This window comes from Panulirus ornatus, chromosome 42 (genome assembly GCF_036320965.1).
Source record: "Panulirus ornatus isolate Po-2019 chromosome 42, ASM3632096v1, whole genome shotgun sequence".
In the NCBI taxonomy this organism is placed as follows: domain Eukaryota; kingdom Metazoa; phylum Arthropoda; class Malacostraca; order Decapoda; family Palinuridae; genus Panulirus; species Panulirus ornatus.
The window spans coordinates 10,260,782-10,288,133 of NC_092265.1; the positions used below are offsets into that span (position 1 = coordinate 10,260,782).

Here is a 27,352-nt window from a genome sequence, read left to right on the forward strand (position 1 = left end):
TTCCCCCTCCTTGGAGGGAGACATAATAACGAGCTGTCAGGATGATGGTCATTTATTGCAGGTTTATTCAAGAGGTCTGACCTCAGACACACACACTCGCGCGAACTTTGGCCGAGAAAAGTGGAAACAGTGGAATCACAACGATGTGTGAGTGTTGACACATCTCGGTGGTAATGGCCAGTGAAGTGATGAATTATATTTGCCGGTGTGTGTGTGTGTGTGAGAATCACAGTGAAGCAAATTTCCTAGCTCATGTTTGATACAAAAGAAATCTCAAGGAGCGAAGGCAATAGTGGAGGTATTTTGTAAACATTTGTTCAACTCATTTATTCCCTTTATTCTTTATTGAGGAAGTGAGTTTTCTTTTTATCATTTTCATTACCGTTTTTTTTTTTTCCAAAAGAAGGAACAGAGAACGATGCCAGGTGAGGATATTCCCTCAGAGGCCCAATCCTCTGTTAATACCGCTACCTTGCTAACGCGGGAAGTGGCGAATAGTTTGAAAGAAAGAAAAAGAAATATATATATATATATATATATATATATATATATATATATATATATATATATATATATATATACATATATGTATCAATTGAATCTCTCAATAATATCAGTAAAATCTAGAATTGGATACGCTAAATACATTCAGAACAATACAGTAATATGATTCTACACCGAGTAACAAGTGATTTCAATGCCTGAATAATGATCAGAAAATTTATAACATTCTTAACGATCATTATAGATTTTTACCTACCTAATATATGACATTGATTCAGACTGTAATTAAAGTGACTAAAAGTTCACTATGACAGAAAACAATCCAGTAATACATATATCTGGGGATTGAAAGTTCAGTGCGACAGAAAATAATCGAGTACTGTCTGGGGTGGGTGGGGGGCGACTTGCAAATTTGGAAGAGCGAGAAAAATTTCACGGTGCGTTCTTTTAGGGCACCGAGACGAAGGGAAAGTGTCCCGGATTGGATTTATCATCTCTTACCTCGTTCGTGGCGACGGTGAGTTATGTCTGGGGATTGTCATGAAAGTTTTTTGCTCTGATGTACATCCTGTTTTTCTCCTATGCTCCGTGTATCTATATATCAATATAATTTTGTGTAGATGTCAATATAATTTTAGGGTTTTTATCAGTCCAATTTCGGGTTAGAAATATATCACAGTTGTATATTTTTCTTTAGTTCTGTTCTTCTAAGAGACAGAGACACATATACTGTTTGACTTGTGGATTCAGATCTACTGAAAAAGTTAAAATGATGATGCTTTCAAGATACGTTCTACCATCAGACACACGCGTACATATTCGGAAATACACACCCAAAAACATGCACAGACCAAGGGATCGCTTTCATTAATTCACGTAGTCACACAGTCATTACGCACAAAATTCAGACGACACACAGTGAGAGACAGGCGCAAAGAAACAGGAGACATAAACACACACACACACACACACACACACACACACACACACACACACACATGCAGGCATACACGGCCAGAGTAACGTCCCTACGAACATGTATAACGAGATTTTGTCTGAAAAGGCAAGATGAGCGAGAGAGAGAGAGAGAGAGAGAGAGAGAGAGAGAGAGAGAGAGAGAGAGAGAGAGAGAGAGAGAGAGAGAGAGAGAGAGACTCACTCACCCCACTGCCGACCTTTCACGAGCTGCTGAATTGGGGGAAAAGAAGTTAAAAAAAAAATAAATTACTTCCAGCATTATTTCCAGTTTTTAACACACCGCAGGAATCCCCGAATATCTTAGAGGAACCTCTTAAAAAAAGAATAGGAACCTCTTAAGAAAGAATATAAGTAAAAAAGAAAAAGAAATCTAATCCTCTATGTTTACCTTCACAGTCCAATGGTGATGGACAAGCAGTCAATGTAACACCAACTTGTGATTAGTGCAATGTTTACCAGAAGCGTGTGTGTGTTTGCCTCGTTCAGGTCGTCAGCTGAGGTGAGGCGAGGATGGACTGGGGTTTTCCACATTACTTATGAACTTAAGGAGCGTGAGGCCTTTCTCTTTTCTCTTTTTGTGGGTGTGAGTGAATGAAACCCTAGAACCAATAAGTCTCGTTCTTAACAGTGGATGACTCGAGGAGGAGAGAGCCTCAACCCGAGTCTCGTTTTCTACATCGGATGATAGGAGTAAGGAAAGAGCCTCAACCCGTGTCTCGTTTTCTACACTGGATGATGGAAGAAGGAAATAGCCTCAACCCGTGTCTCGTTTTCTACACTGGATGATGGAAAAAGGAAAGAAAAAAAAAGAGCCTTAACCCGAGTCTCGTTTTCTACACCGGAAGACGGAAGAAGGAAAGAGCCTCAACCTGTGTCTCGTTTTCTACACTGGATGATGGAAAAAGGGAAGAAAAAGAAAGAGCCTCAACCCGAGTCTCGTTTTCTACACTGGATGACGGAAGAAGGAAAGAGCCTCAACCTGTGTCTCCGTTTCTGGAGTGGATGATGGAAGAAGGAAAGAACTTCAACCCGTGTCTCGTTTTCTACACTGGATGATGGAAAAAGGAAAGAACGTCAACCTGTGTCTCGTTTTCTACACTGGATGATTAAAGAAGGAAGAATACCCGCCCCAGGTCTCCTTTTCTACGCTGGGTGACAGAGGGTGGAGGGGCATCCTTCGCTGACTGTTGGAGGGTTAGAATTTCGATCGTTTAAGGCAGAGCTCAGTGGAGGAATACTCAACACCTGCATTGCTATAGCTGGCTCGATAGACAGAGAAAGGAAACAAGAAATATTATTCGTGTTTCATGATTGTATCTAAATTGCAAGTCTCTCTCTCTCTCTCTCTCTCTGTGTGTGTGTGTGTGTGTGTGTGCGCGCGCGCGCTTTCAAAGCTCCGGGAATTATAACAAAATTACAGCGAAACACTGCCTTATAAAATCTGATGGATAATTTTCTCTTTATTTTCTGAGTCTTCCTTCGTTGCCTGGATATCTAGCGTCCAGTCTATCCTGCCTGGTATTCATTTATTCCCACTTGCTGCCTGGCACACTCCGCTCAACACAGGATACGTCCCTTACAACACTCCAGCACACATTCAGTGTCACTTAGAACAATATCTATTCCCTACCACATGCTACCTTATACCATCTACTCACCCCCTCTACGTATACTACTTTAGTGCTAACCCAGTGACCATTTCAATGCTACCTAGACCTATACTTTCATTATACGCTACCGCGAACTCGAATCACCCAGTACATGATGCTGAAAACTCTACTACTAACCACTACCTATTACATGGAACTATGTATTCAACCACTACATGCTTCTGAGAACTCATCTCCTCACTACATGCTCTACAGCACACGAGCAATCAGCACGTATCGCCTCGAATCCCGACCCATTGCTACATCTCACCACAGTAGCAACTGAGGCTATGATTGTAGCAGCCGGGTTGGAACAGTGTGCGAGCAGCAACTATCTTCCTCTCGTGCTTACGAGCTAACAACCACTACTACTGCTGCTGCTGAAGGCGCATAAAAGATTATATGATTTGCATGCAAAAAGGCACCTGTGATGATCATCATTCAGTCTACTTCGGGCAAGATTGGACTAGGGATGATCCGGTCTGTTGCAATGGGTAGGTCAGGAATCATCTTGTTTGTTGTGGGAATTATCAGCTACGATGAGCTACTACTAAACTACAAGGTGTAATGGTTGTCTTGTCATCTAAAAAGAAGTGAACTCAGAATAATCAAAATCTGGGTTATGATGATGTTATTTGTTGTACGAAGGACAACTGTTGTAAATCATGTAAATTCTACGTATATATATTGTTTTCTTTTCACTTCAAGGTCAAAACAAGAGAAGATCTTGTCTTGTCCAGCGCAAACAAAATAATGTTAATGGCAATGTCTTTATTTCAGTCCCAGAGTTCAACTAAACTGTTGCTCCGTAAAGATGATGAGTTTTCCTCGAGAGTGAAAGGTAACTGAGACTAATCTTCAAGTTGCAAAAACTGAATAAAACAGAACTGTTGCAACCACCATGCAAGATAATGAAGCTTTGAACTGCCTTATCTGAAATTAGATTTTTCTTTTTCAGTAGCCTGTTTCGGTGGCTTTGCTGGGAAGACGTCGGCTGCAGTGGTGGTGAAGATGGCGGTGGTGGTGGTGAAGATGGTGGTGGTGGTGATGGTGGTGTTGAAGATACTGTGTTGGTGGTGGTGATGGTGTTGAGGATGGGGTGGTGGTGGTGTTGAAGATAGTGTGGTGGTGGTGATGGTGTTGTTGAAGATGGTGGTGTGGTGATGGTGGTGTTGAAGAAAATGGTGTGGTGGTGGTGGTATTGAAGAAAATGGTGTGGTGGTGGTTGTGGGTTTTGAAGAAGATGGTGCGGTGGTGGTGGTTTTGAAGATGGTGGTGTGGTGGTGATTGTGATGGTGGTGTTGAAGATGGTGGTGGTGATGGTGTTGAATATGGTGTGGTGGTGGTGATGGTGTTGAATATGGTGTGGTGGTGGTGATGGTGTTGAAGAAGATGGTGTGGTGGTGGTGATGGTGTTGAAGAAGATGGTGTGGTGGTGGTGATGGCGTTGAAGAAGATGGTGTGGTGGTGGTGATGGTCGGGGTATATTTGCGCCAGTGGTGGCCTCTGGCCATCTAGGAGAAGGAGAGGAAACCCTAGTGTGTGTGTGTGTGTGTGTTTGCTCTGTTTGTGTACCTGAGGGAGGACTGTTGACGCACGGGGCCCGTGAAACGTGTGGCTCAGCACGTGGTCGCCAGGATGTGGCCCACAAACCAGTGGTGTGTGGAGAGGAGAGAGGACAAGAGGGGGGAGAGAGAGAGAGAGAGAGAGAGAGAGAGAGAGAGAGAGAGAGAGAGAGAGAGAGAGAGAGAGAGAGAGAGAGAGAGAGAGAGAGAGAGAGAGACCAGACGAAAAGTGGCTGACAGTGACCTTAAGAATATACAATTCAGCTTGAGCGCACTGGGTAGAGAGAGATAGATAGATAAATAGATAGATAGATGGATATATATATATATATATATATATATATATATATATATATATATATATATATATATAGAGAGAGAGAGAGAGAGAGAGAGAGAGAGAGAGAGAGAGAGAGAGAGAGAGAGAGAGAGAGAGAGAGAGAGAGAGAATGGCTGACGACGAACGAAGCGGCGGGCGCGACAGACGAAGACGAGCGGGGAGACGAACTCCACACGCCCTCCGAGGAAGACGTCACTGCTAAACCCCAGCCGACAGACAGAGAGACAGACAGAGTCTTCCGTGTTCTGGAGCAGACGCTGGGAGCACCTCTGGCCTACGCTGTGTCGCCGCGGACGTGTCGTGCATAGCGATGAACCCTCCTCTCACCCACCACCTCCTCCCTCACCTCTCCCCTCCAGCATCTGTTACTTCCATTCTGGAGGAAAACGGGAGAGCAAACCCCGCCAAAAATGGAAGCTCGGGCGACGCAAGAGCGGCGCAAGAGGATGCGTCCGGACGTAAGCGTCCAGGGTGAGAGAGAGAGAGAGAGAGAGAGAGAGAGAGAGAGAGAGAGAGAGAGAGAGAGAGAGAGAGAGAGAGAGAGAGAGAGAGAGTGTCGAACAGGGAGACGGAACGCCAGAGAGGAGAGAAACGTGGCCAACTGGTATTCAGGGAAGGGTGTTACAGATTACAGCCTTGAGTCACAGGTGCGAGTGAAAGTGTTGGAGGTTTATATAATAGTTAATATACCTACACCACCAACCAACCAACCAACCACCACACCGTTGGTACTACTGTTGCTTCACCTACCACACCTTCCGTTGCCACCGTGATAATCATCATCATAATCATCATTACTAGTACTATTATCATTATTATTGTTATCATTATCATATCATTATTATTGTTATCATTATCAATATTCTTCTTTTTCCTCTTCTTCTTCTTCGTCTTCTTACTATTATCATATTATTATTATTATCATTATCATTATTATTATTATTATTATTATTATTATCATTATTATGATTACTATCATCATTATTATCATTATCATTATTATTATCACTATCATCATTATCATCATCATTAACAGTCATTATTATCATTATTATCAATATTTACTCATTATCGTTATTACCAAGACTTTCACCAGTGAATTCACTAAGGTTGCTTAAAACGTGCCCTATTAATGCTACCACCATCATCATTTAAAACTCTTAATTACCCCATCAGCTATATTTCCTCCAGGGATTAAACTGTTTCAGCTGCTGCTAATTCATCGCTACCGTCACACTCACCACTAGCTGAAGGAGGAAGGACGAATGTGTATCTCCTGTACGAGATGGTCACTAATACAAATGTGTTTCTTATCGCCATTACATTTGTCTCTGTCCAGTTTTATATGCAATCATTTCTTAAGTCTGAGTGTTCAGAGAAATAGTATTTCAGAAAGACTGTTGAACATTTTTCAGTGTCTTTAAGAATTTTCAACTGAACTGCACTATATTTTGTGGGTAGATTTTTTGAATATGTGTCCGCAGACCTAGTAAATTTCTTTGAAATCTGTTGAAAGATGTTAACTACATCCCCTGTCTCCTTTCGACAGGGTTGAAGCATCAAAAGAGACACATGAGAATTCGTACTATCTCGGAAAACTGTCAAGTATCGCAAATCTTTGTGTATGTCTTGTCTGAAAACGCGTCAATCAATTCTGTAATTTTCACTAAAGACAATTAGAAAAAAAATATGATACCTACTCCGTACAGTCACTTTCAACAAGCCTCAAGCACACAACTCCGACAAAGCCAAAACCTATGCAACGAGGATAGTGAAAGGCGTGTATTAAGATGGCAATTTTACCGGATTACCTCCTTGAACTGGCACTCATATATGCTTCTGCTGGCGAGCATCTGATGGATGGCAGGTGATAAGAGAGGTCCATGCAGGGAGTAAGACCCTCAGACGGCGAGTCGAATCTATGTTTATGATTCCGAAGCGCTTCGGATCCCTGCTTCAACAACTCCAGGGCGTGGAATAATGATCACTGGTGGAAACGTTCATCTCCTATTGGCTACGATACTAGAGGCAGTAACGACCACTCTGGGGAGCGTATGGCTTGCCTCTCGTCTGTGAAATTCGACGGGGAGAAGTTTACATCTAATGCAACGCAACAGATGAAATCAGGCTTCATGGCTCGGGACTTAGTCACGGCAGTAGAGAGACTGCTGGTGTAACCTCTACGAAGGCGACGCCCTCCAATGAACATACGAGGGACTTGTTGCGTTATCTTGACGTTGTACTTTCTAACGCGTTAAAAGATGACAGCGAATCCGTGGGCGTTCATTCAAAATCGTTAAATCGAGATGGCCTTTCGTTGCCTTAGGTTTCGCGTCGTATGTAAAATATAAATTTCTGGACTGCTTAGTAAGGTGTAGGTTTAAGATTCCATTTTCTTTACGGCGTATAGACTTATTGAATGAACGCACTGAGAGGTGACGAGGCGTTTCTTTTTATGTGTATTTTATGTCCTACGCTTATCATATGTATATGATCTTTTTGCTGCATCAGCACCTCGACATGCATAGCTTTTAAGGGAATCAGATAACAACTGGTGTTCTCACACCACACTCTGTTACGGGATACGAACTCAGGTTACGATCAATCATATTTTTTTTCTCTCTCAAACTCTCAGATTATACATTCTTTGGACACAAGCGTAGCAGTATCTTGTCATATAATAATAAATAATTAGTCTCCACTTACAGATCTTCAGCTGAATTTCTTAATGAATATTCTGTTCTTCACTGCTGCTGGCTATTAATATATTTAAAGGTTATCCAGTACCAATAATTTATCAGAATAACATAAAGCTCAGTATTTTGCTAAATAATCTACCTTCGTGTCAACAAACAGGCAAGAGATTAAATACACATATCTAAACCCCAGAGGTAAAGCATTACCACAGCTGTTGGTTTCACATCTGAAAATGTTTCCTAATACGTGACTGGTTTCCTCCGCTCTTGAAACGAAGTCCAACTACAGCTCATGGGAAGTAGATAAGAGCAAGGAAGGACTTCAGAGGAGAAGACCACCATGGAAAAGATGGGTGATCGTGTGTGGAAGAGAGCTAAGCGTTATGTGTGTGTGTGTGTGTGTGTGTGTGTGTGTGTGTGTGTGTGTGTGTGTGACGTCGGAACCGTGAATGGACAAGTTAGTCTCACCTCACGACTGCACACCTCAAGTATGCTACGTGGAGAATCAACGAACTGCTATTCACCTCAGGTCTATACTGGGGATGTGGGCTGCATGTCTGAGACGCTTTGTGGCCTGAGTCCCCTCCGTGAAGAAGGGAGTGGAGCTGAGAATGATGGTCCGAAAAGGTTACTACCATCATCAACATCATCGTTACCATCTCCATGATCAATAGCATCATCATAAACTCACATCATCACATTTATCACGCTATCACCATCAATATCATAATCATTCTCATTATCACTGATGGTCAGGACATCCCCTGTAGATAACCATTGTGATGAACCAACCACTCTCCTGGTACTTGTCCTTCCCATGTAAGATTTAATTGGCTGTTTACAATATGTAACTTAGAACGACCCTTATAAATGCAGCCCTTTCTGAATAGGTAATTATGTCTCTTATTGATTCGGGTTACCCTCTGTATCCACAAGGATTGCGTGCCAATACAGCTGATTAACCTACTTTCGCTGATGCAGATGGTTGAAATAAAAACATGACCACTGCCTCTCTCTCTCTCTCTCTCTCTCTCTCTCTCTCTCTCTCTCTCTCTCTCTCTCTCTCTCTCTCTCTCCCTCTCCCTCTCTCTCATGCCTGACGTCTCAGTTTACCATTTCAATTCGCGGTGTTATCATTTTTTTTTTTTTACCTTCCGACATTTTTCAGTTTTCTTCTGTCACGATTTTGTTTCGTGAATGTCTTCATCTTTGTTGATATACTGACTGACCAGCCACTACTGCCCTCCACATGATAAGACTCTCCTCTGATGTATTTCACGCCTGTGCTTCAGCGAGCGTCTGGCATTAAACCCGAGAGACTTATGGTTTGTTTCCGCCTATCTGACTTACTGTGACCAGATGGCCAAATCATCCTACCGAAACTCGAAGAAACATTCGAGCCTTAGAGATATCTCAAGATATCTCCGGAGACTTACAAAATCTCCTTACAAGATTAAGAAAAAAAAAGAATCGAAACTCACTGAGAGCTTTACGGTATCAATAAATATTGCGGAAGAAAATAATAATTCCCAAACAGCTTTCGCGGACACCATTCATGAAATGGCTGGGCAAAAGACGTGGTAATGGAGAGCTTTCCATACGGCTCTGCTGGGGAGATGAAGTGGGTGATTTCTCACGCTTGCCTGCGTTCCTTCTTATAATCTGTATCTCCGTCGTGTGAGGAGGAGGAGGAGGAGGAGGAGGAGGAGGAGGAGGAGGAGGAGGAGGCGACTGCTTTCTGTACATACGGGAGGACTGGCTGCCTCCTCGTAGTTCAACATCCAGCTATCAAAAGCTGGTTTACGATGGTTTGGTTGTATGTTTTATCGCTCAAGTCTGAGAGGTTGATCTTTTATTACTAATCTGGTTTAGAGAAGTTTGATTTTTCGACTTACACACACACACACACACACACACACACACACACACACACACACACACACACACACACACACACACATACACACACACACACCACTTATCGATTAATATATAATATATATATATATATATATATATATATATATATATATATATATATATATATATATATATATATATATATATATATATATATATATATATATATATCGGCATAAATATTCATAGACCACCTCATAAGCTACATGTACACTTCTGATCTTGTACACAAAGCATTAACCTTCCCTCAGCAGGCTGGTCAGCGTAAGCAGCCAATTAATCTCATTCCTGTGATCTTGTATATGTAAACTCGCCATCTCATCCCATATCTCATCTCACCCAGTGTAAACCAATAGATGCCGTCCATATCTAATACAAGACGACACGCATATGACCCCTATTTGCATACACCACCGATCACCTTTTCATCACAACGGGATAAGAATATGCGATGCACTCACAAACCACCACCTACATTTTCTCTCACCACTTGGCCTACACTCATGTACTGTGCGTACCACTTAGCACATATTATGAGGTTGATGTGGACGGGACAGGTGGTCATGAGGCTCAGCGTCACCACTCTGCCCTCACAAAGGAGGGGATTAATGAGTGGTTCCTCATGACAAACGGGGCACAGTACGTGGGTGGCGGTCAGGTGGTTGTTATACATGGGTAGTGGTCTGGCGGGTCGTGTACGTGGTGGTGGTAAGGTGGATCGTGTGCGCAGATGATGGTCAGCTGGTTTGGTGTACGTGGGTAGTGGTCAGATAGGGTCATGTACGTGGGTGGTTGTCAGGTAGGTCGTGTCCGTGGGTGGGGGGGGTCAAGTAGGTGGAGTACATGGGCGGTGGCCATGTAGATCAGGGGAAGATATTGGTAAACAGGATATGTGTTGTGTACCACTAACACAGTACTGCTTGAGTGCTGGAAGTGATTTTGCATGCGTGTGTGTGTGTGTGTGTGTGTGTGTGTGTGTGTGTGTGTGTGTGTGTGTGTGTGTGTGTGTGTGTGGGTTTGTGTGTGCGTTTGTTTGATTAACATATATGTTTTGCGTGGAGAGAATTTTACACTCGCATTGCCCTGTCTCTTATCCTTGTATATAATTACCATGTCTTTACTCCTTTATATGTATGTACACAAACACATGCACAAATCCTAGTCTAAGTCATGTATCTATTTATCGACCGGCCCAGACGGAAGAATGTCTGGGTTAGGGGTGTGGGCCGACTGCCGCGCCCAGAATCGAACCCATGCGGGCCCAACTCGTGGTCAACAACGCTAACCACACCACCATGGACAGCCCAGCCCCAATGTGTGCTTCTTTATGTTCACCTACTTGTAATCACGTATTTGTTTATTAATGAACTTTCATTTACCATCACATAAGATCAGAAAACTTTTTTAATTGCCAGCATTCAATTTCACCGATGACCCATCATGACCAACCACCATTCGTGGACTAAGACAGTCCTTCTTTACGTCCTTACTGACAACCGTCGGACGTGGCTTCTTGCTATGGCTCCTGGCTACTCCGGCGTTTCACCTCTTGAGGAACTATTCACTGTCGACGTCGTCCAAGAAACTTGGGAGGCCGTAACCAGGTTCACTCCTCTCTCTTCTCTCCTCCTCTCTCGGGGACAGATTTGTAGTGTGCAGTCTCTCACTGCAGATCAGCTCTCTTGTTTCAGGTTACCAATCTCAGCTGCCTTTCACTGGGTCTTCTCGATTAGGTATTTGTGCTTCTTAAGATGGACTGACCAGACTTGGAAAGTATCATTCAGTTTGGCTTTAATATACGTTGCGAAATGCCTTGCTGTTGTGTTGTGTTGAGGTGTGTGTGTGTGTGTGTGTGTGTGTGTGTGTGTGTGTGTGTGTGTGTGTGTGTGTGTGTGTGTACTTGTAGTGGGTTACACAACCTGTACAAGCAAGTTGCAATATCAACAATAACGTCAAAATCCCCACCACACAACGCTGCCAACCACTCAAGCAACACACCACTACCACCCACCAACCACCCAAGCAACACACCACCACCACCCACCAACCACACAAGCAACGCCACAAGCGCAACCTGCAATCCAAGTTATGCAACTTAAAAATGTATTTTCCTGACGTCACAACGCACGATTATTTCCCCGACTGGCGTGTCAATCTGACGCTCCTGACACGCCGGCTGACGCCTGTTCTCATGCAAATGCTGACAGCCTCAACATGAAAGTTTATGAACAATTCTGTTCTCTAGATGAGCGAGGAGAACAAGATCGTCTCGGTACTCGTGACTGACCAGGTCAGGTGGTGAATTTGCCCCTGCCGAAATCTACGAGCCGTATGTCTTTATGAGGTGATATTACGAAGGAAAAGGAGTAAACCTCATGATGTGTTGGTATACTGTCATAGATGATGACCTGTGAGGCAGTCTCAAGACCAGGTGGCCTGGGGTGTAGTTTCACCAGGTGACCTGTGGCATAGTTTCACCTGGTGACCTGTGGCGTAGTTTCACCAGGTGAGCTGTGGCGTAGTTTCACCAGGTGACCTGTGGCATAGTTTCACCTGGTGACCTGTGGTATAGTTTCACCTGGTGACCTGACAACATACAGTATGCAGTTTGGTGTTGGATGACAGCGGAAGATGAGAGAATCATAACCGTGTGTGCACACAACACTAGAAGAAACAAAGGCCACAATAACATGATGAGTAAAACCATGACGCTACCGTTATCATCATCATCATTATCATCATTATCATCATTACCAGCAGCAGCAGCAGCAACAGAAGCAGCAACAGTACTGAATTTCCGTACAACGGCATCGGCAGCAATAGAGGAAGAAGGAGGAGCAGCAGCGGCAGCAGCTACAACAGCACCACCTGCAGCGTTAAAAACAGCACGAGCAACAGCAGCGGAATCAGTCGTGACGCCACCAACAGCAGCACTTTGAAAGGCTTCACTACGAAGACCTGTTACACCGTCAGGACCAACACACCCATCATCAGCTCTGGAAGACAGTAGCTGCAACTGACGGACATACGGCTGTAGCTGTGACCACAGTAGCGAGAACAACAGAAGAAGAAGAAAGAAGAAGAAGAAGAAGAAGAAGAAGAAGAAGAAGAAGAAGAAGAAGAAGAAGGAGAAGAAGAAGAAGAAGAAGAAGAGGAAGAAGAAGGAGAAGAAGAAGAAGAAGAAGAAGAAGAAGAAGAAGAAGAAGAAGAAGAAGAGGAAGAAGAAGGAGAAGAAGAAGAGGAAGAAGAAGGAGAAGAAGAAGAAGAAGAAGAAGAAGAAGAAGAAGAAGAAGAAGAAGAAGAAGAAGAGGAAGAAAACTACCCTTGACATAATGGTTACTGCTAACGATATGACCAGCATCAGAGGAGGACAAATCGTCCTTGCCAACGAGGCCACACCGACAGCTTCAAGAGCAGAGGCACGAGCGACAGCAACAGCAGAAGAGAGAACTAGTACAAGCACAACGACCGGCCACCAGGAAGCAAAAAAGAGCAGCAGACACACGAACATACACATCAGCAGGCACGAGACTAACCCACACATCACCTGAGCTTATTTACCCTTTCTCTCTCCCCACTACCCTCGTCCCTACCTACCTACCTACCCCGACCACCACACCTCCAACACCACAACAGATACGGACTCAGAAGGTCGGCGGGGAGCCAGACAAGATCCCTATCTTAATTTGTGACCGGGTGCAATGCAAAGGGCAACCAGGACCCTATGGCTGCCTTCATCACCGCTGTAAACCCCATAATGCACGCCTTGCCGTCCTCTCGGACCCGAGGGCGGCAGAATCTTACTGTCGGACGAAAGGTTTTTCAAACACCTCGAGCACGACTGACGATACGACCCTTGAGCACGAAGGTATACGACACTTGGGTATGATGACTTGTGTAAACTCTGGTCTGACCCTTGAGGATAGAGTGAAAGGCCAGGCCATCATCCTCATGGGTCAAACCGTCTTGCTCAAAGGTCCTGTTGTTGTGCTCAAGAGTGGTGCCGTCGTGCTCAAGGGGCCCTACAGCCGTGCTCAAGGGTCGTATCGTCGTTCTCGAGGGAGATCGAAGCTGGCGACAAGAAGTTTAGTGCCTGCCGTCAAGATGGTGATAAATTCATCGGCGGGTAAGACTGTGTTTAATTGGCTGTAAGGGGGCCTTTAGGTGATGACTTACGAGACTGGTCTTTGTGTGCGAGAGAGAGAAAGCAATCATGGCTCTTAAGAGATGTCGATGGTGTTATTACATTTCGTTCATGCTCAGAGAACTTCGCAGGAAACCGTAAACCGACACGTCTAGGGGGAACATATATTCCTATCTGTATACACACAGACATATGCAGATATGGCATGACAACAGACACAAAGAAGAATTCTAAAACGAAAATCTATCGTAGAGATCAAGCCAATAATCTCTGACATTTTCTCCGAGCTAGTAATGCCTGTTTGAAAGTCAAGGGATTTAAGATGACAACTCCAAGTTAAATCTAGAAATGTAAATTGGATCTTACTAGCAAATGACAAAGGTTTCCATTAGCTGGATGAAATTTCAAGGTATCATAACAATATTCAACGACCTATGTTCCTCCCGCCTTCCAGTCTTCCCTTCATGGAAATTTTCTGGAAAAATATCTTTCAGCTAATACGAGCAGAAAAGTATTCTTGTAACACTTCCTTCTCTTAATAGCCTTAACTAAATTTTGGCACAGCACAAACTAATCGTATCCTTATAGAAGGGCGAGAGTCATATCAAGAAATCAGTGAGGAAGTTTACAAAGATGTATGATCACGAAATTCAATAAAGAACACAGAAGGCAATATATTTATTACCAGATGACTCGAGTAAGAAGACGTAAACCAGTAAGAAACAAAAACGCGACAAATGCCTGACACCAAAATTTCTAAAATGTCTTATGCATTTCAAAAAAAAAAAAACAAGTTTTATCGTCAGTATTTCTCGAATGGTAAATGATACCCACAAATCCCATAATTTGCATCAAAACAATCAGACTGGAGGCCATATCAAGTGTCTGGGGAATCATTATCCGACTGTAAAACAAGGACGTGTTTACTGATTCTAGGAGTATATAAAAGAGACTAACATGACGGACGAGGATCAACGGATAGTGTGAAAGGGAAGACAAACTGGATGAAAAGACGCTGGCACTTTCCAAATTCGTGTGGGATGTGGGAGGCGATACGAGCAAGCTGGGACCGAGTAATGACTATACAATAGACGTCAGGGAACTAGATATAATTCGCCATCTTTTTCGCCACTAAAACTTGCAGATTGCAGAGCCTGTGAGCAGATAAGATATGACATTTACACACCTCTTACATGAAAATAAAGGTCAGATTTCTTATCTCCGACAAGAATGGAAATGACTGCCATGACTGAAGGCTAGATTCTACCCAAACATGGGTCCTTGGTTACCTGTCTCTTAACTCACAGAGGTAATGGTGGCTAGATAAAGGCTACGAGTACAGTTGACGACAGACACCAACAGGACATCATGTCTTTAAGGTGTTAAGTTGTACTGTGAAGTGATTCGTATTTAGCGTAAATGTAGCATAGAGTTCACCGCTGTAGTGTGAAATACAAGAGCCATGAACTCAAGAGAACCATCTGGTCTCGTTGTATGTCTGTAATTACCTTTTCCTACAAGAGGTCTGGGGAGTTCTGCACTCGTGGGGGCCCCATCTCTTGAACCACCTTACAACCTCCCAAACTCTTGTGTTACGTTAGCATTCACAATAGCATCACTTCGTTTATTCCGTTCCTCCACTGCTCTGAAAATATATATATATATATATATATATATATAAGTACTTCCCTCCATCCCTTCTAGCAAGTTTTTTCCCTTAGTTTCTTCGTATGGTCTCTGGTTCCCCTATCTCTCCATCTTTCGATGAACTTTTCACCGTCTGCATCATCAAAACTGGTTTAGAAACTCAAAGGTTGTGTGTGTGTGTGTGTGTGTTTCTATCTGCGTTGTGCAGTCGCGTGGTCGGGCAAGCTGAATATTTTCGCCTTGGCGTACCTCAACCGTGTTCATGTACCCAGAATATAAGAAAGAGGTGGTGTATGAGTAGCCCGGGATGTATTTACCCAAAGATCGGGAGAAGATTTTAATATTGTTCCGTGGTCCTGACCTCGGCATGATGGTCTTCCGCGGAGAAGATTAGACCGCGATGTGATATGTTGGTTAACGGGGTAGCAAAAGCAACCATCAAGATAACAGAAACCAAGTGGGATTTCTGATTACCGCCTTTGCGACTCTATCTCGTATCCTCATCTGATGGCTCACACTTGTGTGCTCAGTCGAAAGACACTCGATGAAAAGAAGCCCCTAAAGAAAATCCCCAAAGACGCACAGGTCAGGTCAAGCACTTCTGTTGCCTTAAAGACGCTCTAGCTGAGTTACGAAGACCCTATTTTCCAATCTGACAGGAAGATGGCGCGGGCAGGACCTTCCCCAAACATCCCCGCTGCTATCTCCACACACACACACACACACACACACCTGCAACAGTCAAAAACCCAACGCACGAAACATTTAGGGGGGAACTTTGCATGTTGCTTTGGTTATCATCTAAACGAATCGGACGGAGTTTGCTTGTGCCTGAGAATGAGAATGTGCGAGAGGAAGGAGAGTCGTCTCCCGCCTGTGAACATAACTGGGGGGGAAAGGGCAAGAAGAAAAGCGTGGAGGGGAGAGGTCGAAGTATTTAAGGGAACAACAGGAGATCAAGAGAGGGAAAAATGTCAAGTGTGAGAGTATGTAGCAAGCCACTATTTAGTCTCCTGTACCGACAGGACAAAAGAGAGATAAACCAGTGATAAATATACTAAAGAGGAAAAGTGATATAATTCTATACTTCAAGTAAAATCTGAATACTCCTAAAAGTGATGTCATTACAGGATTGTGTGTACATCTTGTTCCAAGTAGACGCCATATCTAGTCACCATTTTTCCCCCCTTCAAGAGAACCATGTAAGTTGCTGGATATATATATATATATATATATATATATATATATATATATATATATATATATATATATATATATATGCTGAGGATCGTATATATTCATTAAGAAAACAAAGGGATTAGTGCCAGCCTTATCATGCAATGTGCATTCTTTGTCATTCTTAATTTATGGGTCTTTTGTTTTCTTTACAACGTCAGTAAAGTTTACAACATGTCTATGATGCCAATATAATGGACATCAGTTTACAGTGTGATTATATTTGAGAACAGCACACAAAGTCAGTATGTTGGACATCACTCTACAATGCCAGTATATCTGACAACAGTTAACAGTAACAATATATGTGACAATGGTCGGCAATGCCATCATATTTGACAACAGTCCACAATGCCAGTATATTTGACAACCGTCCATAATGCCAGTTTATCTGACAACGGGCCACAATGTCAGTATACTGGACAACAGCTTCTCCAATGCAGTGAACTTATTCTGAACATCTTTATCAGTCTTCCTCAAGATAAGATACCATCTCGTGATGTGCTGGGTTACAAGTTGGGGCAAGAGCTATGATAAGGATAACAGGTACCACGGTTCATCTTCTGTTATTACGGCAAGTCTCTGATAACCGCTTTGTGGTACTATATAGCCTTATCTGATGACTCACTTATATATAAACATACTGGGTGCAAAAGAAGTATTTCGACGAAGATAGAATCTGCAAAAGTAAGCGCACAGAACTGGTTCAGTCAAGTCTTCAGTTGCCTGATTTTCGCTCTGTCTGTAATTCGACTCTGCAGGAGACCGAGAGACAATAAAAGCCTTTTGGTGAGCGTTTACACCGCCGATGAACTTTAATTCTTTTGTCATCTTTCGTCAATCTGTACCTCAGGGCCACAGCCAAGGCCCTCACGAGTACATGGATCTGCACAGCAGAACTGGACAGTGTATTCTACAGGATTTCCGAAAGGATAACGTCGTCTTTATCCCAATAGGTAACACATCTATTTACTCATGATGGAAATGTCTATCATTACACCAAAACTGCTCGATGAGAACTCTCGACTTAATGGTAGAAAGAACAACACATTCAATTCGCGTTTGGAGAGATAAATCGTGGAATTTTTCTGTTTAATATTTTCTGAATAACGGTCCCCTCACCTCCCCCTACCCCCAAGAGAGAGAGAGAGAGAGAGAGAGAGAGAGAGAGAGAGAGAGAGAGAGAGAGAGAGAGAGAGAGAGAGAGAGAGAGAGATACCACTTTTGTGTGCCATAAACTCTGTACCTCGGGGTTTCGGGACCTGACCCTTAAGGAGGGTAAGAGGCGCATGCACTGGATAAAATAAATTGGACCGGAGTGGTATATGGGGAACAGCGTGCTGTCAATGGGCTGAACCAGGGTATACCAAGTGGTCAAGATAAGCCGTGTGGGGTGTGCATGATAGGCTGTGGTTTCGTTGCATTGTACATGACAGCCTCGAGAATGTATGTGTACAAATGCGGCCATTGTGCGTCAGTTCCTGCTGTTACCTCGCTGTGGCGCGAAACTTAATTAAGAATTGACAAAAAAGATATAACGAATCTCTTCTGAGGAAATCATATCTATCCTTTCATCCCTACTTTGTAACTTTCCATACATCTGTACTTTCGTAGACCTTTCTTATAAACATAATTTCTATATATAAATCTAAATTTTCAAAGTATTGCTAGCCTGCCTTTCAGAGTGGTAGGTATTCTTTGACCTTCTACGATGCGTTAAGATCCGAACGACTTAAACTTAACGAGATATTGCTCTATAAATTGAAAGAATGGCACCTTGCTTCACACCGATAGCTCCGCAAGTAACAGGAAACCATACTGCGTGGATGTATGCTTGTGGTACTGCGGCAACAAAAGCCAATAAATACATCAAGCACAATGAGTCTTAAGTGAACCATTCACACATGAAGGAGTTAACTATACAGTAACTCAAGCTGCACTGATCTCAGTCCAGGTCTTTGTTTTTAATGAGTTCTGACACCAATCAAGACATATGTACAATGCATACCTCTATGTACTTGGACTATATAGGTATTTCCCCTATTTGGTGCCTGGTCCCAAGCAGCTCAGACCCTTCCCTTTGTCTGCGACAAGGGCAATATTAATCCTTGCTACAGTCACCAGCCAACCACCAGAGCAGGAACCATCAGCTTATCGGCGGCATCGCGCTACTTTTTGCCCCGTGGCTAGCATTAAATATGGTGGCCCAAATGTCCAGTTTCTTACGTGAAGTATTTTCTGAACAAAGTGAAACAACCGCTCTATGAAGTTAGTGAGAGGAAGCTTCATAGTGAAACACATGAGCCGCTGCTCTGGTACGTTTATAAACGAAGTGACTGAAACGAGGGAACCATCCTGTTAAAGCTAGGCTAGCCTTACCTATTTCAAAAGAGCGCTATTAGAACGGCCTGATAAGGTATTCAACTCTGTATGAGAACAACAGCAAGACCTACACTTCATGGTGGACGCTGCAGGATCATCATCCTCCACAACCTTCATCCTATTCTGTCAAATTCATAACCATGAACTTTGTCTTTGGATGACAAAGATCATTTCAAACACTTCAGGTCATCACTTCTTCCTGGCGGAGCCGTTTCACTCGTCAGGCTAGCCCCATCGGTGCAAAGTTTCGGACAATTTCTGAAACATTTTGTCGAGGTCAGCTTCAGGAGTGATGCTGACCACATAATCTGCTGAGGGAAATGAAGAACAGGCCTTCCACAACCACTGCTGATGTTGACATCAGCGAACACATTGGTTGTGGCATTACCTTACCAGCGCTCCAGTACTTAATGCTTTTCTTTGGATTCTTCTCATACATATTTACCATAAATTAGGTCCCTCGTTGTGGATGGCAAAAGCTAGATCATATAAGAAAAATACTCTCATGATGCCATTATTTGGCTTGAAATCTAATGGTTTTCGGTCCTCGACATGGCTGTATCTCATTCCAATATATATGATCTGTAGTGAAAGATATTATGAAACAGCCTATACTCAGCAATTTATTCAGGTACAACATTCTTTTAATAAGGATTCCCTTTCGAATGATGGTACGGGATAACGAATATCACAAGCATTATTCTGCAAGCAGAATACTGGAGCCTTAGTCACACTGTGACCACTACAGAATACTGGAGCCTTAGTCACACTGTGACCACTACAGAATACTGGAGCCTTAGTCACACTGTAACCACTACAGAATACTGGAGCCTTAGTCACACTGTAATCACTACAGAATACTGGAGCCTTAGTCACACTGTAATCACTACAGAATACTGGAGCCTTAGTCACACTGTAATCACTACAAAAGTTGAGAAATTCACTAATTGTGGAGGTCAGTGGAACTATTTTGCCGGAGTCCTTACAGAACCAACTGTGATTCCAGCTCAAACCTCCTCGCGTGGTTGCAAAATGTTTTTTTTTTCCCTTGCCTCAGGATAATGCCTTTTTACAAATGAAAACACGTCTGGACTGAAAAGAAAAAAAAAGTCATACGAATTTCGCTCCTCCAGACACCATCTCCAGCCAGAACACGGATCTCCTGAAGTCGCTTCGTCTACTACAAGCCAACCAATGATTGGAAATTACAGCCTTGTAAAGCAGATGTCATGTGACTGACCACACAAATTAGAGTGGATTCAGTCTTGCTTAAGGAAGCCTCGATGTTCGCGAGGGATGTACTTTAATGAACTCTGGTTACATGTGTCGGCGAGTTTTGAACATTTGAACAATGGAAGCCCAACGGAATTCCTGATGACTGCCTCTCCTTTAATTAATATCATCTGACATGTCAGTAGGAGCAGAGAGCAATCTTCGGGGATGGCCGACACCCAATTATGCAGGCTTTATTCCACCTCTCGGACATGTTCCCCTTCGACATTATCCATCACAAACATGGAGACGTTATTTCAAGGCTCAGTAGCTTCTACTTCTGACAAGCGCTGGGCCCGGCAGCCTGACTGAGGAGGAGGGAGGGAAACTGTGTAAAGGGAAACGAGTCTCTCTCTCTCTCTCTCTCTCTCTCTCTCTCTCTCTCTCTCTCTCTCTCTCTCTGTTTACGAAGCTGCAAAGTAATCGACCAACTCTGCCAGTTCGGCGAGTTTTGCAGATTACATTAAGATACTGCCCGACCCAACGTAACAGATGGGCGACAAATGAAACCGAGGAGTTTATTACTTTTTTATTTATTGAAAATAGTTTTGACCTAAATTGTTCGTCGGAAAGAAAAAAACTCCGAAAAAGAAATTCGCTGCAAAGGCAGGAAAGGGGGGGGGGGGGTGGTTTGAAGACCCATGGATCAATAGAGCGTATAGTAATGTCTGCGAAACTTCAGCTGGTTAACATACGCCCCTGAGTCTTTTGCGACTACGCAACTAAATTTAACATTCATAACGGAATTTTTCTACGCTATGGTGACTGAAGACCATCCAAACACAAGTTCCCTATCATGCACACACACACACAAACTCACACACCTCTACCAATACAGTCCCACAAAAACATTTACACTTGCAAATAAACAAATGAAGTCTCACATACATACGACTTCAGTACATAAGCAAGTCCCACATAAACACATTTTCAATACGTAGTTACAAATTCATATAAACATAACTTGCAGTACGTAAATGCAATCTCATATCTAAATCCAGAGGAAAGAGACATTCTGCAGATACTAGCAAGCCTGACAGATACATCCAAGCAATTACAATACTCGCACATGCACGTTGGCATTGAACACAAACACATTCAAACATATGCGGACTCAAATATACAGTCGCAAAGGCACGTACATTCAAAGCATAATGATACCCTGGTATCAATATTCACACACACACACACACACACACACACACACACACACACACACACTCACACACACACACACACACACACACACGCACACACAAGTGATGGAGAGATGGAGTATAGAACTCACTCCCTGTACAACAGAAATAGGCAACTGAAAATAGAAAACGTACATTAAATCACATACACACGTGCACCTACAAACATACAGACATACAAACACTGTCTCCCTCACACACACACACACACACACACACACACACACACACACACACACACACACACACACACACCACACACACACACACACACAAACGGAGACCAGCCCAAACTTTATCACGATCAAGCCACACTTCCTGCCGACAGGTAGAGCTACGTAGTTCCATCTCTCTAATACATTTACAGAGAAGGTCGACACTATGATCGTACTGATACAACGGTTCACCGAGACGAACACAGTGATATGCCACCTCCTCCTCTGGTGCTCAAGGCAAGGATGAGTCCCACACTCCCTTTGCCCAAGACGATCAATGCTGATCATCACACGAGCACGTTGGACGAAGGATGTCACCATGTTATCTTCATAAGCGTATGTCGGGGTGGGGGGGTTCAATGAGTGATACGGTAAGTCAAGACACAAGGATGCACAGCTTCATGAACTCCCTCACATACTTTTTCAGTTACAAATTAAGAGCCAAAGCCTCTCGAAGCCGGTAATGACTGTCTGTAAAGAAACTTGCCATAGTTAGAAACACTAACCAGCAAAGAAACTGGCAGAGTTAGGGACACTAACTACAGCTGGTCAAAACAATGATAACATAAACACTATAACAATAATAATAATAACAATAATAATAATAATAATAATAATAATAATAATAATGATGATATAAATAATAATAATAATAATAATAATAATAATAATAATAATGATAACAATGATAAAAATAATGATGATAAAAAAAACAATAACAAGTGATGATAATCAAAGAATAATAATAATAATAATAATAATAATAACAATAATAATAATAATAATAATAATAATAATAATAATAATAACAACAACAATAATAATAATAATAATAACAATAATAATAATAATAATAATAATAATAATAATATAATAATAATAATGATAACGATACAACATATTTACCGTTTCTTGAAAACAGAAATTCTAACACATCCGACGCGCGAGACATGTTTGGATCTGATTGTGTTGGAATCCCATGTCTGGGTCTTACTGCTCGAGGTTACCTTCCAGTGATTCATGGCTTCTTTTTTCCTTGATGGTCGTACCGTTAATATGACTAAAACTTAAACTTCCATAACTAGAAGACTTACATCGTTCTTACATAATGAGATATCAGTCTATCGGAGGCAAATGCAGATGAAAGTGTACATATTTTATGGGTCGTAAGTACCAATCTATTACCTACGAGACGTCGCGAGTGCCGGAACACGAGTTACTACGATATAAATTGGCAAAATCTTTAGGGCAAAAAAAACTCATGAGTCAGTGGGGAGAATAATTTGTGAAAATCTTTCATCCTTCGAACTAAGTTACTGTCCATCCAGATGACGTGAGGGGACATGATGACTACTTGTGTGAGGAGTTTTAATGATGGGGACAAACAAAAAAATGGTTTGTCACTTGATGATTTGGGGTGATGGGTACTTGATGATGATCAGTGAAGTGATGATGGCACGTGTTGCACTTCATCACATCATTTAGGTACCCACTCAGCACTGTCTTCACAGCTCGACTCAAGATACTATCTACATTACCTCATCTGTGTCATCTTTCCTCTACCACTTCTCCTAACTTCGACATCTGTTCATTTTCCTTTCCTCACCTTCTACCTTCCACACACTTGTTGCTCTTTTCACACCCTCTACCGCCCTTCTGACAATACCAGTCTCTTGCCTTCTACACATCTTCCATCTATCATCCTCCTGTCTTTGACACATTCCCTGCCCTCTACACATCTCTACAGCCTCTCTCCTCTCCCACCTTTTAAACAAACCTTTTTCTCTTCCACACATACATTTTTTTCTCCCCTTTTTGCCACCCACCTTCCAGAGCTGAACGCATCCCTCTGCCCTCCACACATCCCTCGCCCTTGAAACATTTTCCCACAGCTGCACATCCCACCCACCCACCCATCATCACCACCACCACTAACCCCCCACCTATCCGCCCCACATCCCACCCACCCATCACCACCACCACTAACCCCCCACCTGTCTCCCCCACGAGATGTCCATCACACCTTATTCGTCCAGAGGAGTTCCAGCGCCGGGCCCCGACGGACGCAGTATCTTGATGGATGACACATGCAGCCATCATCTGTCATGTGGCTTGTAGGAAGCGACTTATTATCATAGGAATAAAGAAAAGGGGAAAAAAAAAGACTGCGCCATGCAGAAAATACTTCTCTACACAAAAGCACACACACACAAAAAAAAAAAATATATAAACCCTTATTTGAAGGTCACCTCGGGACAACACAAAGACATAGCACACAACAAACGCACTGGGTTTACGTACAGTAGGGAAAAGAAAGTGTTAAGATTAATAAAAGTAAGTTCGAGTGTATGAGCCTGGCGACTGCATTCCCACACCTTGCAATATAATGAGCCCACGTGATGCCCTGGGTACGATAACTCAGATAATGGCATATACGGGAGATGTCACCGTACTGGCTTGTTGAGACGTCGTACCCGCCCGTTTAACTGATGGTGTACTTTTGGCGCCCCAGTCGGGTACTAAAAAGAGTTTACAGCATCGTCTCCAGGCTATTGCACGCGAGGCCAGAGAGTTATTGTGCCCGCTGGGTGTTCAGTCGACGAACGCAAAGGGGTTGATTTATCGTACGCCGTGGGGATTAAATCCGTCGTAAGCAAAGAAGTAGGTTAATCGATAGCATGTACAGGGGTTGTGGTTGTACAGACGCGTCTGATTCAACATTAACCAGGAGTTAAGTCATCGCATCACAAGGAGGAGGAGGAGGAGGTCGTCGTCGTCGTGTATTGGCAAAAGGCAGAACAGTCAATTAATCAAGTTCATCCCGAGCAAGATGGTAAATAATCATAAGCATGGAGTTACACCTTCTTGGGCAAGAACTTGAGACATGTTGTTATGTGGGGGATGAAGACATATGTCGTCCTGACTGGGATTAAGACATATATCAACTTGCTCGAGGATCTACTTTTTCTCTTACTCTTAAATCATGTCTCTATACAATGTACTGTATATATATATATATATATATATATATATATATATATATATATATATATATATATATATATATATATATATCATCCCTGGGGATGGGGGAGAAAGAATACTTCCCATGTATTCCCTGCGTGTCGTACAAGGCGACTAAAAGGGGAGGGAGCGGGAGGCTGGAAATCCTCACCTCCCGTTTAATTTTCCCCCAAAAAAATGAACAGAGAAGAGGGCCAAGTGAGGATATTCCCTCTAAGGCTCAGTCCTCTGTTCTTAACGCTACCTTCACAAACGCGGGAAATGCCATATATAAATATAGTCGTACACCTTACTGCGTCTCGTCACTGTAATCACATTCTTAAGCAAACATATTCAACATGAGAAAACAACGTTTAACTCACACGTAGTCGGGCACCTGACTGCTCCTCCTCGCTCCAAAACCAGCGAGTGTGTTTTATGGAAGACTCGACAGCCAAAGCTGACGCACCAGATGTCCCCTGATTCATACGTCTAGACGGCAGGAGAAGGTTGGGCTGAAGTTCATAATGGAATTCCTAATTCAGAGAAGGTAAGCTGGCAGTAATTTAGGCGCCGAAACTTGAGGGTGTTGGATGCTAAGATTAATCTCGCAATACGCGAGTGTTTACCCCCCGTCTCTTAACCTTATGCATATGTACCATGGCTTTACTCCTCTGTGTGTGTGTGTGTGTGTGTGTGTGTGTGTGTTACAATAAAATATTGAACGCAAACATACGCTTTGTGGAGTAAAACGAGTTGAAACAAACAGAAAAGTTAACAGAAATACAGACCAACGAGAGAACTTGCGTAATGACCCATAACACTTCCCCTTTGAAAACATCAACGTGAATGACACCACAGTATCCCCTTCCTCCTCCCTCCCCCTCACAAGTTCCACATTTTCTAAATTTGTTCCGAATCTTCGTTTTTTCTTTCTTTGTGGCCACAATCCTCACCCAGCTCCACGACCCCATCCCAGAGCCCACTTACTCACTACTATACACTCTCTTCCTGACATCAGAGAATCGGTCTTATCTCCACACTCTCGTTATCAATATTTTTATCAAACATTTCCACTATTTCCTTATCCATCTCGGGACCCGCCACTCTCGCAGAAGCTTAAGAGCTTAGCGCAGTCGGAGAGGAGCCCGATGGATTGTTAAGCTTAGCCAGAAGTTATGTGCGCGGGTCTTGACTGCGAGCGAGTTCTGGGGCCGTGAGAGAGAGAGAGAGAGAGAGAGAGAGAGAGAGAGAGAGAGTAGCAAGAATCGATTGTGAAATCAAAATCATAATAACGATTATGATACTTACGTAAAGCCATAATAACAGTTATGAGAATAACGCAAAAATCAATATGCGTGATTAGCTGATGGGGTCGAATAAGCTTGGAAAGCTGTGGCCTAAGGAAAAACGAATATTCAGCAAGCTTGGAAAGCTGTGGTGATGGAGAGTATTATCAGGAAGCTTGGAGACTTACAGCTAAGAAGCAGATTAATAATAAGCTAGAAAAACCTGTAAGTAAAGCGATCATTAATCAAGCTTGGAGAAGCTGTGGCTGTGTAACAGACCAAAGCTTACTGTACAACAGCTTAAAGTGGAATCCCTGACGCACCGGGGAGTAAACCTGTGTTTAATCTGTTGAGATAAATCTGTGGAGATTGACCAAGTCTTCGGAGAAGGGGAAGCCCTTCCCCTGTTCTGAAACAAAGTTCCTTACTGTTTGAATAAGACGGTACGATATGCGAACACGTAGACACGACCCTTGAGCATGACGGTACGACATGTGAACACGTAGGTACGACTCTTGAGCATGACGGTACGACATGTGAACACGTAGGTACGACTCTTGAGCATGACGGTACGACATGTGAACACGTAGACATGACCATTGAGCAACACGGTACGGCATGCAAACACGGACGCACGACCCTTGAGCATGACGGTACGACATACGAACACGGAAGCACGACCCTTGAGCATGAAGGTACAACATGTGAACACGTAGGTACGACCCTTGAGCATGACGGTACGACATGCGAACACGTAGGTACGACTCTTGAGCATGACGGTACGACATGTGAACACGTAGGCACGACCCTTGAGCATGACGGTACGGCATGCGAACACGTAGGTACGACCCTTGAGCATGACGGTACGGCATGCGAACACGTAGACATGACCATTGAGCAACACGGTACGGCATGCAAACACGGACGCACGACCCTTGAGCATGACGGTACGACATACGAACACGGAAGCACGACCCTTGAGCATGAAGGTACAACATGTGAACACGTAGGTACGACCATTGAGCATGACGGTACGACATGCGAACACGTAGGTACGACTCTTGAGCATGACGGTACGACATGTGAACACGTAGGCACGACCCTTGAGCATGACGGTACGACATGCGAACACGGAAGCACGACCCTTGAGCATGACGGTACGACATGCGAACATGGAAGCACGACCCTTGCGCACGACGGTACGACCCTTGAGCATGACGGTACGACACCTGAGCACGGAGGTACGACCAGTGAGTATGACAGTACGAGCTACTAATGATGATGCAACCTCAGCGAAGGAGATGACTTTCCAGTCG

At 43.2% G+C, this 27,352-nt stretch overlaps 1 long non-coding RNA gene across 1 annotated transcript in view; it reads right to left on the bottom strand.

The window, feature by feature from the left end:
• LOC139761899 (uncharacterized) overlaps positions 1 to 27,352 on the bottom strand; it is a 177,782-nt gene that overhangs the window by 20,270 nt on the left and 130,160 nt on the right. The gene's annotated exons all lie outside the window — the stretch shown is intronic.